Source organism: Mus caroli, chromosome X, assembly GCF_900094665.2.
Source record: "Mus caroli chromosome X, CAROLI_EIJ_v1.1, whole genome shotgun sequence".
Classification (NCBI taxonomy): Eukaryota; Metazoa; Chordata; class Mammalia; order Rodentia; family Muridae; genus Mus; species Mus caroli.
This window is the reverse complement of record NC_034589.1, coordinates 156,050,666-156,068,452: the sequence shown is the minus strand read 5'-3', so window position 1 is coordinate 156,068,452 and position 17,787 is coordinate 156,050,666. Positions and strand designations below refer to the sequence as shown.

General features: G+C 37.2%; 1 protein-coding gene across 8 annotated transcripts in view; it reads left to right on the top strand.

Moving 5' to 3' along the window:
* The window catches only part of Frmpd4 (FERM and PDZ domain containing 4), a 946,095-nt gene that overhangs the window by 450,626 nt on the left and 477,682 nt on the right, over window positions 1-17,787 (top strand). The gene's annotated exons all lie outside the window — the stretch shown is intronic.

Sequence of the window (17,787 nt, the reverse complement as noted above, 5' to 3'; positions counted from 1 at the left end):
TGGGGCATATAAAATTTGCATGTCCAATGGGCCTCTCTTTCCAGTGATGGCCGACTAGGGCATCTTTTGATACATATGCAACTAGAGTCAAGAGCTCCGGGGTACTGGTTAATTTATAATGTTGTTCCACCTATAGGGTTGCACTCTTAACTCTTAGCATGCTTTCATTTTCATGGTGTGCCAAGGAGCATCCTCTGTCCCCTTTGCTGTTCACCCATGTCATGTGGAGTAAACAAGGACAGAACTGAGGACCTCTGAGTATTTTACACATAGAATTTTAAATGTGTGCCTTAGCTGGTTTTTACAATGTGAAAATGAGTCTTTAAGCTAGTGTGGTAAGGCATGACTGTGGTACCACCACATGGGATGTGGAAGAAGAATCAACAATTCAAGGCCAGTATTGGCCATATAGATAGCTTGATGTCAGACTAAACTACAGAAACCTTTGTCTTAAAAATGAGAGGTGGAAGGAAGGGAGGGGTGGAAGGCAGAAAGAGGAAAGGGAAGAGAGAGGGGGTGGGTGTGGAAGATTTAGTAACTTAAGGCAGTATTAACCTTTTTGTCACTAATGAGCTGTGTAGCAAAATCCAAATTATGAACATTAAACTCCCTCTAAAAACCTGTTAAAATTGTAGATTTCATGCACTAAGTTCATTTGTGGTTGATACCTGCATTGAGAGCCAGAGAATTTGCATTCCTTCCACTCTTCCACTGATACGGAGGTTGTAGGTACAAATAACTTTTGTCTGTGAGTGAGTGTGTGTGTGTGTGTGTGTGTGTGTGTTTGGTGTGTATATATGTATGTATGTATGTATGAAAACTATTAGTGTAGCACTTCACCTTTGCCTATTTGTGAGGTCTGTAATGATTGTTACCTAATAGCAATTAGCCTCTTTGTGGAAGCAAAAATGTAGTAGACCTGAAGATATTCTTGAAAGAGCTAGGTCTTGCATGAGACCACAGTAGAATGAAGGAGAAATGACTGTTGTTTTAGTTGCCAGTGTGATTGGCATTACCACACAGTCATTCAGGGAATTCTAATTTTAACCATGCCATTGTATAAATAAAGATGATTTGACAAGATAGTATGTTTTTTTTGTTGTTGTTTGTATTTGTTTTTACAAACAAGCTTTTTAAAAAGCATTCAGAATGTGTTAAGTAATCTTGGAATTTGAAATTTTAAGGCAATATCTAAAACTGTTAAATAATGTTTGTGTTCATCTTATCCAATTTGCTTGCAATTTCTGTCTTCTTCCAAAGTATAGTATGACTTTTTACAAAGCAGTTTTTCTATGCTTGCTTTCAAATCATACATAATCAGAGACATAGACAAAGGATTTTTTTAAAAAAATATGAACATTAACATGGATTATTTTCCAGATACAGATTGTTCCAGGAAAGAAAGGAATAAAAATGATATTTTACATAAATACAAGAAATGATCATATGGCATGCAAAACTGCTGGTGCCATGTTTGACCATGCAAGTTTCCAGGGCTCTGAACTTCCATCTTAGCAGATGCACACGAGAACATGGAACACAGAGACCAAGGGTAGTGTTCATACTTTGGTCTTAAGTATGTGTTCCCCAAGGGATACATGGAGTCTAAGACTGCATACTACACTTTCATATATGCATTAAGAAATTACTTTGTGGAGACTCCTCTGTTTTCACTGTGTTTGTATCTTTGAGCTCAAAAGTGCATGTAATTTAATTTGCTTCCCTAACTGAAATGCCTCTGCCTTGTGTGATCACCCTCACTTAATTTTTATTCTCAGAGGAGACAGTATTTCTCTATTGCTATACCAGTTCTGTAAAGTTTCAACATCCTCCATCATTATATAATGACATCAAATTTCATTCATGTACTTAGTCATTCATTAGCCATTCACTAATCCACCTGTAAACTTGGTGGGTCTTTTCTGTATGGAAGAGTCCTTTTAATAATACAGAATGTGGAGTTAAATTTCCATGTGTGTGAGAGATTTTAATGTTCTCTAGGATATTCCTCCCTCTCTTCCTCCTTTTATCCCTCCCTCCCTCTCCTTCTTCATCTCTTCTTTTCTTTCTTTTATCTCGTGTGCTCCTCTTTCTTCCTCTTTTTCCTTTTCTCTCCTTCTCTTTCTTCTCCTCCTTTTCTTCTTTCACTATTCTTTTCTAGACAGGATTTCTAGTCTTGCCTGTCTTAGAAGTCACTATGTAGCTCAAGCTGCCCTTGAATTCACAGGGATCCACCTGTCTCTGCTGCTTTAGTGTATGATTAAAAGCATGTGCCACCACCGCTGAAGTCTTTCTTTGTTTTTTAATATTGAGAGAAGACACAAGGATATTTATTCTTTCTGTATAAAAATTTTAAAAAATTAAAAATAGGTACAGATCCAAGTTTTAAGGAGCTCAAATTTTTACATTCTAAGAAGCCCTGGTTGGTAAGAATACAAAATCAAGGACATAAATTGCCAGAACTCCACCCAGAGGCTTGGAAGAATCTCTGTAATTAGGACCCTGAAATGGAAACATCATTAGCCTCACAGTCAGTCCACTGGAGAATGAAAGCAGGCCACTTCACTCTCAACAAAGGCACATTCATTCTTCACTTCTATAGAAAAGAGATACTGCTGATAGAACAATAAAACAAACAACCAATATGATTGAGTTTTGCAGTTTTCATGTGCAGCAAAGTAATCCAGGGAAGGCAGCTGTCCTTTGAGTCTTCCCAGAATTGCCCCTGAAAGCCCTTAGAAGAAAGACTCAGGGGGAAGGAAGTATTCAGATCCTTCTGCTTTCTATAGTGCCTGCTCTATTTGTGATATACGATGGGTTCTACAGTTCAGAAATAATTCATGGAAATGAGACATGTATATAAATAGCCGCAGGCCCAGATAGGATGCATTTCCCTTTTAGAAGGTAAGGAGACATGGAGTTGAGATCATTGCAGGCTGAGGAAATAGAAGCTTTCATGGGCAAGGTAACATTTCATTGGGATTTTGATTGACGGACAGATGACATTTTCAGGTGTACAACTGTAGCGAAAAGGGAATTCCTGGAAAGGGCTCAATGCAAACTCCAAAGTGGGCCGTAGGACAGCAAGAGAGTTCTGTGTGGCAGAGATGCTGAACATGAAATGCAAGAGAGAAAGGCCCTCTGCCATGGACAGCAAGCATGGCTTAGTGAAGCTTTCCTATATAATGTCTACCAGGAAGGCCACTAGGGACTTTTGAGGGACAGTATTGCAATGTTCTGGAGATGACTACAGCTCAGTCTCTCAAACTGCAGATGGATAAACTAGGACCCAGAAGAGACAGCAACTTACTCTGGCTACAATGCAAAATAGACCCTCCTCTTGGGTTTCTATCTCATTCAACTTTGCTGTCACTGAGGTAATGTTATAGATCAGGGTTAGTCACAAGCCCATAACTTAGTCTACTAGGACCATTCTTATATCAAGGGGCCAAAGGGGGGAAGTGTAAGCAGGGACTAGCTAAAACACGAGGTGTTTATTTGAACACAAGTATTAGTTTTAGAATTCTTTAAAATATACTAATATATAGTAATAAACATTCATAAACACACACACATGCGCACACGAGCAAGTGAGGACTCAGGTCCTCACATGTGCACAGCAAGTGCTTTACCCACTAAACCACCTCTCCAGCCCCAGCAATTTCATTCTTTCACATTCAATCTGGAGTTTTGTGCTTGTGCTGTCCAAAATGGTATCCAGCAGCTTCACATAGCTAATGAGTATTGTGGCCAGATTAAGTAGAAGTGTGCAACATCTATAAAATGATAAAGACAGTCATACTATATATGTGGCACATAGGCTATGCATGACATGCAACCCTAAAATGGGTTACTTTGGCATGATTGGAGAAAGGGGGCTTAATAAAAGCAGGTTTAGGAATGGCACTCCCATTTTCTCCCAACAGCAGGCAATAAAACTAGTGCCATACCAGAAAGAAAATTACATTCACAACACCAGAGACAGGAAGTCAAGTTTGAAAAAAAAATCTGTGAAAACAATGCTCGTTCAACTAACCCTATCTTCTTAATTACTTTTCAGCCATGAACTGTCCTGACCCAGGCCCCTTGTTTTGTCAGGGTTTCATAATTTACTCTTCTTTGTCCAATTTATGATATGAATGTTCAACTCTAACTGCTTCTTTGGATTTTCATTTCCTTGGGAGTGTCACATAAAACTTACATTAAATATATTTGCCTGCTAGTCGCTCATCAATCTGTCTTTTGTTATGGGGGCTCCGGCTGAGATTATAGAATAAACGGATGATTTTCTTCCTTTCTTACAATTGCATGTGGAAATAGTAATGTTTAAGATCTACTGGGTTAAATAAAATATGTCTTTTAAAATAATTTAAACTCTTTGGAATTTTTTATGTTGCTACCAGAAAAATTTTTATTGTTTATGTGCTTCACATATTTCCACTGAACAAGAATGCATCACACACACACACACACACACACACACACACACACACACACACACACATCATATCAGTAACAGAAATAGAAAGATTTCTGAATTTCCACTGTGGCATTTACTATTCTAATTAGGTTCACCTATACCTCATCTAGTTAGGACTACGAATCATAAGAATTAATCGAATGCCTTTCAGCAAAGCCAGACTTCTGTGGGAAGCACAGCCTCTTACTTTGAAGTTGTATATGAGGCTTGGAAAGAGATGTCCCTCCAGTGCCCCCACTCATTCTTCCTCTGCTCACTCGCATCTATCCTTTACTGGCTGTAGCTCCAGTGGATCGTCTTATAACACTTTAGTCTGATTTATTTCAATGGGACGTTAGTTCTATAATTGTGGAAAATGCAATCATAAATAAATGCCTTTAGCTTTTAGTCTGTACTGATTAAAATGTGAATAGTGAAGTGGCCCTATACCTTGGCTATCACACACCATGCTGCCACAGGATTCTGCGATAGATATAATTTTCTTTCTGTAGATTTCTACCTCTTTTCAGACTTTCCATTTTTTTTTTTTTTTTTGCACATAGATTGTCTTCCTTTCTGCCTTCATGCTCCATTCACACACATACCCTTCCTGAAAACGTTTTGCTCCTCAGATTCACTTCTCTGACTTTTAACAAAATTTCACAAACTCAAGCAAACAGACGGTGTCTATTTGTTTAAGAAGGCAATGAGATCTTTTCTTCAATAATTTTTTTTTCTGTCTAAGATTCAGATAATACCAAAAGCCTTCTTTAAAAAAGTACAAAGCCTGTTCTTTGACAGGAAATAGTAAGGAATGTTGCTTCCCCCAGTCTCTATTGGATTTTCCCCTACTTCTGCTGGCACTTTCTGTTATAGAGGCTTCCAGCCACCTGCTCACAGGATGCGGTTTTCTCCAAGTGCCTTCCCCATTTATTTTGATATTGAGCAAAGCAGATTCTGGCCATCACTTATTCTGTTCACTCATTTATTAGATACATTCTGTTTGAAATGGTTTGCTTTCAACTAGTCGAGAAAACAAAGTCACAGTCAAGTTTTCCAAATGAAATTCCAATTCATCTTGCACACTAATCCTGGGTGGGCAAATTGAGGGAAGGGAAGAGATTTGAATCTGATTGGAGCTATGTGTGTGGAAAGGAAAGGGTAGGGGAGGATTTTAATATGGTTTGGACTTTATATAACCAAAACTATCAGCTACATCAGGGAGATGAAGCCCAATACTGTAACCAGCAGCCTGAGGGATTCCCATCTGCCTAAGGGAGCTATACTCAGGTTAAGTTGGCTTCTTTACTCTTTAGAAATAATTTTTTCTATGATTCAGACTGAAACAAAATTAGTGAGTTTATCAAGTATTTAGACAAAAGGGCAGGTGGGAAAGCACAGGCTGCTCAAGAGACTGCTCACGGAGCTCTTCACAATGGATGTGGAGATGGTATGATGGCTTTCTTGTTATACTGAACACAGGTTATAATTTACAAGGCTGAAAGATTAAGCCAAACGTAATTTTCATGTAGGATTTAAAAATTAAATTAAAATATATGAGTTCATTTACTTCTTATTCGAAATAATTTTCTTTTGTATATTAATGCTTTTATGATACATTGCTTAGATTTAGGCATGGGATAGGAGTGCTAACACAGTTACACACAACACTGAGAGCATAGCTGTTTTTGAAATGACACTTATGCTTTTGTGTAATGCTTGTGGGTACACATGTTCCATGGCAAGCATGTGGTAGTCCAGTGGTCAAATTCAGTTCATCATGAAAATCTTTTACTTTTTGAGTGATCTCTTAGACCTAGTTAATTGATTCAATAGTGTTATTGAAGATGTCTTTATGGAAACAAACCCTATTTTCATAGGTGATTCTAGCTTTAATAGTTCTGTGGGCATTTCTTAACTCTCAGTGAGCATTAAATACAAACTGGGACCCAGGTAAGGACTAACTTTCATTTCCAATGTTTCTTTAGGATAATAACCTCCCCCATTCTGTTTTTCTGTTTTTAATCTATCTATCTATCTATCTATCTATCTATCTATCTATCTATCTATCTATCTATGCTGAGGACCCCTAATGAAACAGCTGGGATGCTGTACAAAGGAGCTTTCTCTGGCTTGCTCCCACACATGGCAGGCCCAAGTGTGGGGGACTTATCATTCCTGATAGCAAGCTCCTTTCAGCTCATTAAAAAAGGTGGTAAGTAGTACACTAAAATGTCATCCTTCTGATTTGAGGTCTACAGACTCTCCCAGAAGCCATGCTGGACTGAGCTCCAGTTGGCCACTGCAGGTTACTTGCTTATTAACATTGCTTTTATTAAACTCTGTCCCCTGTCTCCCTTTCCTAACTTCTCTGAGCTATCTGTATCATCTTCCAAAGAGGATGCACCCAAATCTGCTTCTATGGAACCCAGATTAAATAGTTTGCCCCCGCCAGTCTTGCTTAGAAGTACATCTTGAGCAGGCTTGGTGGTATTCACCTTTAATCCCAGTCCCTTTAGACCAAGGCAGAAGGATTACTAAGAGTTTGTATCAGTCCAGTTACACAATGAGTTGTGCTACACAGGGAGTTATAGGACAGCCTTGGCTCCATCTCAGAAACAGAAGAAATGAAGAGGAGTCAGAAGATGGAGAGAAGTAGGAAAGAAAGAAGATAGGAAGGAAAGAAGGGAAAATATGTTTTATTTTTGAAAACATCCTAATGGTAAGTGATGGTAATAACCTAGCCCCAGGGTGATTGATATTCTGAATGGAGAATCTTTTCCATAAATTTCTTTCATCTGCGTGACCCAATGGTAAGTTTGCTTTTTTTCTTGGTAGACCCAACTTTCTCCTCACATCTCCTGTGTTTGTGTGGCCCCCTCTCTGCTGTGAGTTCTACTGCATCCTTCTCATGGTAGCACAATATTTTGTACTTTTCTAGTACTTTTCCAGGCACTCTTGAAATAGCTTAACTCAGACTGTCCTGTTTTAAGGGAAGATAAGGGTCTGCTTTCAGGCAGAACAATGATTTGTAGCTTTATACAGAAAATAATTTGGTGTCTGTTTAATAAAGCCTGCCCAGTATGGATCTCACATGAGCATTGTCTAACATGTTCCTTCGAAGCCAACTGAAGTAAATTTCCTTGGTTCTGAGACAGAGAGCACCTTTCCTGACAGCTTCTTATCTATGATAGGAACTTGTATTCCCAGGCCTGGTCTAATATAATGGTATAATTCCCTGCTTCTCATCTGGATGGCATGGCAAATAAAATATTCTATTAGTGGTTGATCAATAAGACACAAGACACAGAATAGCCATGCTCCCTTGAGTGTGGTTTTAGAAGCTTCAGGGAAACACAGCTCTGCTAAGCACAGACCATGAACAGAGGAACACTGTCTTGGTCCATATCCTAATAGCAACTCCCCAGTTTTCCTAACAGACCCCACTCTGCTGCAGTTCCTCTATGTAGAAAATTAAGGTAATAACATGAATTATATAATATGTTTGTTGGGAAGATTAAATGAGTTTACTCATAAACATGCAATACATAGAGTATACCTTGTTTATTACCTAGTATATGCATATATGCACATATTCACAGATATACTAAATGCTCTGATATGCTTGATAGTAGCAACTCATCTTAACCATATTTTTACTCTGGGCCCTTCCTTCTCATACTACACATTTTATAAGGCAGACAAAACAGGGAACAACCCCAGTGAAATTTATGAAAGAAAAGTGAAAAGTGAAGCTATCTGAGGAGCCATATCACTAAGGTAAATGCTGAACCAGCTGTAGCTTTTGTGTGGGAAACTCAGGCCATTTATTGGTGTGAGTCCTTGTTTTTTTTTGTTTTTTTTTCATTTTTTCTTTTTTTGAGTATAGAATAGAGTGTAGTCTCTATTCATGGGGAGGGGGGTTGAGTGGGTCGTAGAGACAGAGAAAGGCAGAGAAAGAAAGCAGAGAAGTAAGGGCTGGCCATGAGCACTTGGAGAGGTGGGGGAATGGGGAGACAGGGGGAGTGGGAGGGAGAGGACAAAGCTAGAGCAAGAAGGCAAGAGAGCAGTGTGAGTCTTGAGAGAAACTTTGGTATCCTTGGGTTTGAACCTGAACAGCCATTTAGACACTGAACCTTGATGCCATTGCTAGTCAGCCAGCCCTCCCTTCTTGGCAAATATTAAGGATCTACTTCTCTCTCTCTCTCTCTCTCTCTCTCTCTCTCTCTCTCTCTCTCTGTGTGTGTGTGTGTGTGTGTGTGTATGTGTATATTGGAGAATATATATATATATATATATATATATACACATATAAATACATACAAACATATGTGTGTGTGTGTGTGTGTGTGTGTGTGTGTTTGGGTACTAGAGACCCAACACATAGTTTCTTTAAGTGATAAGTGGTCACTTCATGGCCATTACAATAGCCTCAAAAATCCATTGTAATCATAAGGGAAAGCATGACAGGGAGAAATTCTCCCATGTGTGTGGCTTCTAGTATCCTCATCTCAGAAGGCACTCCTGTGCTTCTATTTCATTATTCATTAGAGGAAGACTAAAAAACAAGCTCCAACTATTATTGAGGTTTGGAGGAAGTAAAGGAAAAGTAGAAATGTTATAAATAAATTATATTCTCAAACAGTAAGCAAAATACAAACCTCCAACCCGACACTAGGGGGACATAGATGTTTGGGAGGCAGGGCTCTTCCTCTTTCCATTCTCCATAGAATATTACACTTCAGGCTGAATTATTATCTTCTTTTAAAATTCTACTTTCTAATCCCAGACACTACACCAATGAAGCAACCATAATCATCCAGAGTTACACTGGAAGCTAATCACTCCAAGTCATTTGAATTATTTTTTTTATAAATATACACTTCTTCCAGTCCAATAACCTTTTGTTATTTTTGTTGGCTTGAAATTAGTATTTGGATTTCTGATGAAAAAGACACCTTTTTCTTTGCATGCCTCATATTAGTAATCATCACAATTGATGAGAGGCTGCTTCATTTATTTTATATATCCATTACTTGCAGTTAGTTTTATGGAAATTAAGGTTCAAAGATGTTCAGCAATATTTCTAAATTTGTTAATTATAGAACATAGAGTTGAACTTGAATTATGAGGTCCCATTGTTTATTTTCTTTATCTTGCTTCATGTTCCCCTCTGTTGTCTGTAATTCAATTAGTGTGTATTGTAGTGCCTAGGAAGTCTATATTGATGAATTGTTACTGTAGATATGATCACAAATTAAGAGGCCTATGAGATGGATATTACAGTATTCTTTGTGAATATGGTATGTATTCGTTCTACACAGTGTACATGATTTTGTTAGGACATTTCCATACATGTATATAATATTCTCTGACCACATTTCTTCTTTCCCTGTACATGCTCCCTGTTTTCTCCTATTCCCTGCCATTCATCCCCTTCCTTCATTCAATTGCACTTCTAGGTATACATACATACATGACTTTATGTATCTTTCTATAAATGAGAGAAAGCTTGAGACACTTGTTTTCCCCTATTCCACTTAATTCACATAGTATGATGATGTTCAGTTGAATCCACTTTGATGCAGTTTCATTTTTCTTTATGGTTAAGATATACAATACATATGTATATATATTATTATATGTCTTGCATGCCTCACATGACTTTTACTCATTCCTCTGTAATAAACACCTAGGCTCACACTGTAACTCAGCCTAGTACTATCATAAATGTGGAAGTATTTCTGTGATATTGATTACATCCTTTGGGTAACGACTTTTTAAAAAATGAATTCAAATGATAGCAATTTGGATTTTATTGTCCCTGCCAAGTATATCTACAGCTTCTTTTTCTTCCATTATAAATTCTATCATCTTTTTCCTGACTCAAGGGAACTCTATGGTATCTATCTAAGGGCTTGTAAGAAATCACCAGTGTCAGTAAACTAGATACACAGGCCAAGGTGAAGGGCAGAGAACAGGTGGCCAGCTCTACCTTCTTTGTCCATCTCAGGGACAGATGACCACAATGCATTTAATTCTTTTTAAGTACCACAAACAATACTTAGTTTGCCAAAATGGTATTAGTTTATAATATGAAAATATTTGTTATCATTTTAATATATTTATAAGATATATTTTTCCTAATTTGCATTTATGAAGGCATATGCAGAGCCAAATTGTGACTGAATCAAAAACTAATTTCATGCACTAGAGAGGTGGCTCAGCAAAGAATATTTGTTGTGCAAGCATGAAGACCTGAGTTCAAATGCCCAGCAATTATTGTACAGTTGTGGCTCCACATGTACCTGGAATTCCAGTAATGTTCAGGTGCTAGAGGCAGAATTCCTGAAGCTACTTAACTGTTAGCATAGCTCCATGTTCTGTGAGAGACCCTGACTGAAGAAGAATAATGATAGAGCAGGACTTGATATCTTTTTTTCTGGCCTCTATATACTTGAACAAGTAGACACAAATACATATAACCCCCCTAAAAAAAAAAACTTGTAAAAGTTCCATTTTGCTATTTTAAAATGTTTCTTGACATTTGAGTTTTCCTAGACTAGAGTTTAAGGAATTTAAAATAGCTTAAAGTGACAACATCAAGGGACCATCATCAAAACTCAAGGAACAAGAAATCGCCTACACAGCAGGGAACATTTGTATTACAACTGTCTACCTTATCTACAGCATCTTATACCTGGATCAGCACAAACATGCTCTAGACTTACACACTAATCAATATCAGGACATGTCTCCAATGAAGATGTACTAACTTTTCCAAGAAGTCAATGTCTACATACTCTGTTCACAGCCATAAACCACAGGTGACTATTGAATTTAAATATTACATCATTAAAATTGAGCTGCATTTCAAGTACTCAATAGCTGTCACTGTAGAAAGTTCTATTGGACTACACTGGTCCATACCATATTAAAAGCTTGTTTAAAATTATTGGCTTTTGGTTTTTCTGAGCACAATATTCAGTTATATCCACCCCCCAACTGCAGCCAAGGGAAGCATCAGTGAGATTGTGAAGCATCAAAAACTGGCCTTGCAAAGCCCACTTTGGTGCTGTGAGGATGAATATGTCTAAAGAAGGCAAAGGAGAGCCAAGTGGGCAGACTGATTTTAATGAAGAGATAAGAGAGGCTTGTAATTAGCACATTCTTCTTTCTATGAGTGTCTCTCAAGTCTCTGAGATCAGTTGCCACTTGTGGGCAAATAACATGTCTTCTTGAATCTTGTTTGTGCTATTAGAACACTTACTTCATTTTGCAGACTTATATTTTAGCTTTTGGAGGACAGCCTATGACAAGTTGTGGGCAATTAACCAATGAGGCTTAACATAATGATCATTTCGTTGTAGTTGAGATTTCAGAATCAGAATAGCCTCACTGAACACTCAAAATATAGGACACAGTGGATTTGTCTGTAAGCATGTAAAATACGTTTTGCTCCATTGCTAATATTTTCCTCTCATCAATTTTTCAGTCTGATGAACAAGTCTTTGGCCAAACTCCAAAATCACATATAAAATTTTGTGCTTTTAGGACATTTGTTCTTGATCTTTCCTTAGCATAATTTTAAGAAATGTCTGTATGGACATGAGAGGAACTGTCTCAGGCAGCTAATGTGATATGGTGTGTGTGTGTGTGTGTGTGTGTGTGTGTGTGTGTGTGTGTGTGTGTGTGAGTGTAGCTTAGGCGTTTCATACATACCAGTGAAGTATAGGGGGAGCCCCACTGGCTCTAAGAGAACTGGCCAGATTATAGAATATGGAGGTCAATAGTCTCTAATTCACCTAAATCTTCTTTTTAAAATTTTTATTTCATTTGCATGAACATTTAGGCTCCATGTATGTCTGTGCATCACAAGCATGTAGTGCCAAAGGATGCCAGAAGATAATATTAGATCTCTTAGAACTGGAGTTACAGAGCTTCCATATTGTTGTGATTGGATTCTGGGAATAGAACCCAAGTCCTCTGAAAATGCAAACATTGCTTTTGCCTGCTGAGTCATCTCTCCAGCCCTGGTTACCTAAATATTTTAAACAAAGGACCCTGTAATCCAGTTCTGGAGAAAGAATATAAGAAATATATAAATATTCAGAAGCTTTTTATTCTCTGCTCTGAATCTCTTGCCACTACTTTGATTCTTATAGAAGTTAATCATTCAGCAACCAGAGTACCAGCTATGTATGAAGAGCACATGATCAGATATGAATACACATATCATCCCATGTATGCATAGCTGCAATAATGCTACCAACAATAAAATCTGACAAGAAATTTCTTAGTGTGGCTTTTGTATTCAAGTGTACTATGAAAAAATAAACCCACAAAAGTGTTTCTGAAAGTGAAACAGATTGTGTACAATCCCACTTCTCAGGAAAAAAAATAAAACAAACACACACACACACAAACACACACACGCATGCATACATACACACTCTTACTTCTCATTGTAATCAAATACCTGACAGAAGCAACTCAATATTGGAAACGTTTACTTTGTCTGTGTTTCATAGGATGCAGTTCATCAGGTCAGTTTTGGAATAGGCCTTTCTGTAGTGGCAGGGACATGAGGTCCCAGTTCCTCGCATCTTGACACAATCAATAGGGCCAAGCTATAATGTAAAATGGCATACTCACAGTGGCCTTTATCTACCAATTAGGTCCTATATCTCTGATGGTCTGTAATTCCTAAAAACAGTGTAACCACCTGTAGAACCAGAATTGAAGTACATGAACCTGTGGCAGGAAGGCGTTTGGAAATATAATATAGCACAAATACACCCACCCACCTATACCCACACACTCACAGTCACATACACTCCCACCCACCCACCCCCATATATATATATATATATATATGTATATATATATGTGTGTGTGTGTATGTATATGTATGTATATATATATATACATACTAGATTACATTATTTTATATAATATAAATTATATGCATATAATTCATTGTGATTGTAAGCTATTTCCCTCATCTAAAACGTAAATAGGGTCCTCATAATGCCAGCATACAATCTTCCCCCAAACCAGGGTTCTGAATTACATTAAATATACAGGTCCCTTTCAACTCTGTGACTTCTGTGATGTTTTCATAGAATTTAGTAATCACAGTCTTTTTCACTTTTAAAATAAGCTGGCCATTATATGTTGAGTAGAACATTGGTATGTATACACAAACTTCTCTCTTTCATTTCTTTACTCCTTTGATATAAGTTTCTCTTAGAGTCTTAGCTTATGATCATTGTTAGGAAATGTGTTATTAGACATTTTTTAGAGTGACATGGTCAGAAAACTAACGGTTGTAGTAATTTAAGAAAGCCAAGTGTTCTATTTGGAAGCCTTTAAACAATGAAATAAAATTTTTAATTGATATGATTGTTTTATTGTAAGAACACCAAAAAATGATGGTGATGTCTTTTGGCACATTACACACTGTGATGAACTTACCATTTGGGATTCTGCATCCTACCTGTCAAACCCCTTTCTGTGTGCATTAGCTCTGACTTGGCTAAAGTCAAGAATATTTGGGAGAATGGGCCATTTAAAGAAAGAACACTATGATGTGGACTCCATTAGGAGAGAGAACTGGTCTGGTGCTAGTAAGTCACGAAGGTTAGTGACAACGGAGAATCACAAATCCCAGAGGATTGTGTGAAGGATAATATTGATTGCCATCTTGACAATATATAGAATCACCTATGAGATAAACTTCTAGGCATATCTGTTAAGGATTCTCTAGATTAGGTTACTTGAGGTGGGCAGAACCACCTTAAAACTATTAGTGATACCATGGGCTCGGGTCATAGAGTGAATAAAACTGAAAGTGAGCTGAGGGCCAACTTTTATCTCCCTCTGCTTTCTGAATACAGATGCAGGCTGACTAGTCATCTCAAGCTATGACTTTCCCAGCACAATATATTGTACTTAGAAGTATGAGACAAAATAAATGTTGCCTTCCTTTACTTGGTTGTATCTGGTATCTTATCACAACAATAAGGCTTATAACTAACAGATTCTTGGACATGGCTGTGCAGAGTAGAAGAGATGGCATACCAGAATTAAAACAAACAAACAAATAAACAAACAAACAAATGCAAGGTGGAGACAAAGGTATTCATGGTGCATTTCAGAGCTTTATCAAGAGACACAGGTGACAGCAACCAGAGACATGGGAGGAGATCACCAAACACTCCTCCCTGACAATTTTGTATGCATGTTAAGCTTGGATAACGGAGAAGTATACTCTAAGAGATTTTAAAACACAAAACTGAAACATTTATTATCAAGATCTAGGAACTTCCTGTTAAGCTTATGGGTCAATGACTTGTTGTGGTCTTTTAGAACATTTGTGTGGGTAGTCTAAATTTTGTTGGATTATCAGATGATCAGAAAAAGTAGATTAAAGAACTTCTGAAGGCATAGTTTAGATGCAGAGTTAAAAATAATACTTTATTGATTTCAGCCCTGAGTTTGATTATTTCCTGCCATGTACTCCTCTTGGGTGTGATTGCCTCTTTTTTTTTTTTTTTTTTTTTTTTTTTTAGAGTCTTTCGGTATGTTATTAAGTTGTGAATCCCTATCTGTCTAATTTCTTTTTTAAGGCACTTAATACTATCACAACTCTCTTCTTAGCATTGCTTTCATTGTGTCCTATAAGTTTGGGTATGTTGTGCTTTAATTTTTATTGAATTCTAGAAAAAGTCTTTAATTTATTTCTTTATTTCTTCCTGGACCCAGTGATCACTGAGTAGGGAATTGTTCAATTCCCATAAGTGTGTAAGCCTTCTCTTGCTTCTGGTTTTGTTGAAGTCCAACTTTAATCCATAATGATTTGATAATATACAAGGGATTATTTCCATCTTCTTGTATTTATCAAGACTTGCTTTTTGACCAATTATATGGTCAAATTTAGAGAAGGTTCTATAACGTCCTTAGTAGAAGGTATGGTCTTTTGCCTTTGGGTGAAATGTTCTATAGATATCTCTTATGTCCATTTGATTCATAATGTTAGTTAGTTTCATTTTTACTGTACTTGATTCTGTCTTGATGACCCATCCATTAGTGAGAGTAGGGTGGTTGCCAGTACATGAGCATGGGAGATTTTTCTACATTCTAGTGTCTTTTTGAAATTATGTGTTTAGTATCCTAACAATTTTTTGTAGATATCTTTTGCTTCCTGGTTTAGCTTTATTCCTTGGTACACATGAACTATTGTGAATAGCACTTTTCCTGATTTTTTCCTCAGAAAATTAAATATAGTATACAGAACAATCTAAAACAGTAATATTTCGCTATTAACTGAAAAAAAAAAGTGGTATCATTTAGGAGGCTTTTGCTTCTTACAAAGAGAATACAATTAGCTATTGAAATTTTTTTTTTAAAATCTTTATTGTCTCAATTATTGAGTAAATTAGATGTTAGTGTTAACTTTCCTAAGTGACATCAGGGACTCTGCAGAGAATTTAGGTTTTGATTCACTAAAAGTGGCTGCCAACCATTAAGGAACATTCCTACTTGTAAGTTACAAGTCCAAGCTTTGATACAAGGAGTACCATTCTCCTCACTTGTCTCTCTTCTCACAGAAATCAGTCTGGACCTTATTCCTTAAGACTCCTATTGTTTCTTTGAACAGCATCTGCTTTAGTCCAAGTTGGGCCACACACAGTATGAGTACCATGCCATTCAAATCCTGAACCAATTCAAAATCTTATTAGCAGGGAAGAAAGGAAATCTACCTATGGACAGGACATCCAACTGTGTGTTGCAAAACAACTGTCACCATTCCCCTAACCAAGTGAGTAGCTTAAGATGGAGTTGGAACTGAACATGAAGAGGGTGGGATGTCTTTTTGAAATAGCAGACATGCCCATCCAAATTACTCATAAAATAATAACTAATACTAATACTTGGGCATCTTGGCTGAAGTTGTGGTCATAACAGTCAACTATAAGATCATAAAGATATACAACTTCTGTTCTCTTGTACCCAAAGGACACAATGTAAAACACATACTATCCTGAGAGCATGATCTGTCCTGATTCCAAATTCATCTCAATATTTTAATTATACACAGAACTTCCCCCTCTTTTCTTTAGAATTCCTCTCTGATAAGATGGCCTATCTCCATTATATTCTAGAGCAGTTTCCTTTAGTGATGAATAAAAAATACTGGAGAGAATATGCTGCTAACAGTTGACTTTGAAAAGCACTCATTTCTAATAGGGCCAAGTGATGAACACTGTATGCCAATTCTTTAAAAAATAATACTTCACTAACTTCTTATCCATGAAATAATTTATTCACACACCTTGATGTTTGTCTGCTTCTGAATCTTGAGGAAAGACTGGACAACAGAGATGTTTGCCAGTATGGCACAATGCTTCTGATCCTGCTGTCAATAAACATGTGTGTTCAGAGGTGTGTTTGGAGAAAAACAGATCGAATGCATGCAGTACTACAGAGCTCGCCATAAGCAAGCTAGACTATTTTGTATTTGCTTGTTATTTTCCCAGTTTCCCAATTAGATCAACCAAATGGTGTGCATTTCATTCTCTTACCCCTTTCTTGTTTTCACATCTTTCTTTACTTCTGTGCCCCAGAGTCATGAAGCTTCTGTTGCTTGACTGTATGTGATACCTTTTCAGGTAGAACATTCTGTTGGAAAATACTACTCTAGTTGCTTACTCATCTTAGCTTTCTGAACTAAATAAGCTAAATATATTTGATCTTAATGTTTCATGTTAAATATCTTTCAACCAAATATATAGAAGTGTGGGGGGGTGTATTAAAGGGAAATGTGACAAAGAAACACTAAAAGGTAAAACAGCAGCAACCACAACCATACTTGTTACTTTAAATTTCTTATTCAAAAGCCATGATTGTTGGTACATACATATAAGGCTGAGGTAGGAGGATTGTCATGAGCTCAAAACCAGCCTGGGCTACATAGTCATTATCAGATTAGCTGATGCTATTTAGCAAGACCCCACCACAAACAAGCCAATGACCAGAATATTTTGTTCAATAATTTTGACATCTAGTCTATCAGTGCATGTTCTGGGCAAGGCATAGATTCTTGTTCTTCTCATTTCTTTTTTTTTTTCAATTTGCTAATATTTTTTAATTGGGTATTTATTTCATTTACATTTCCAATGCTATCCCAAAAGTCCCCCACACGCTCCCCCACCCACTCCCCCACCCACCCACTCCCACTTCTTGGCCCTGTCGTTCCCCTGTACTGAGGCATATAAAGTTTGCACGACCAATGGATACAGAAAATGTAGTACACAATGGAGTAC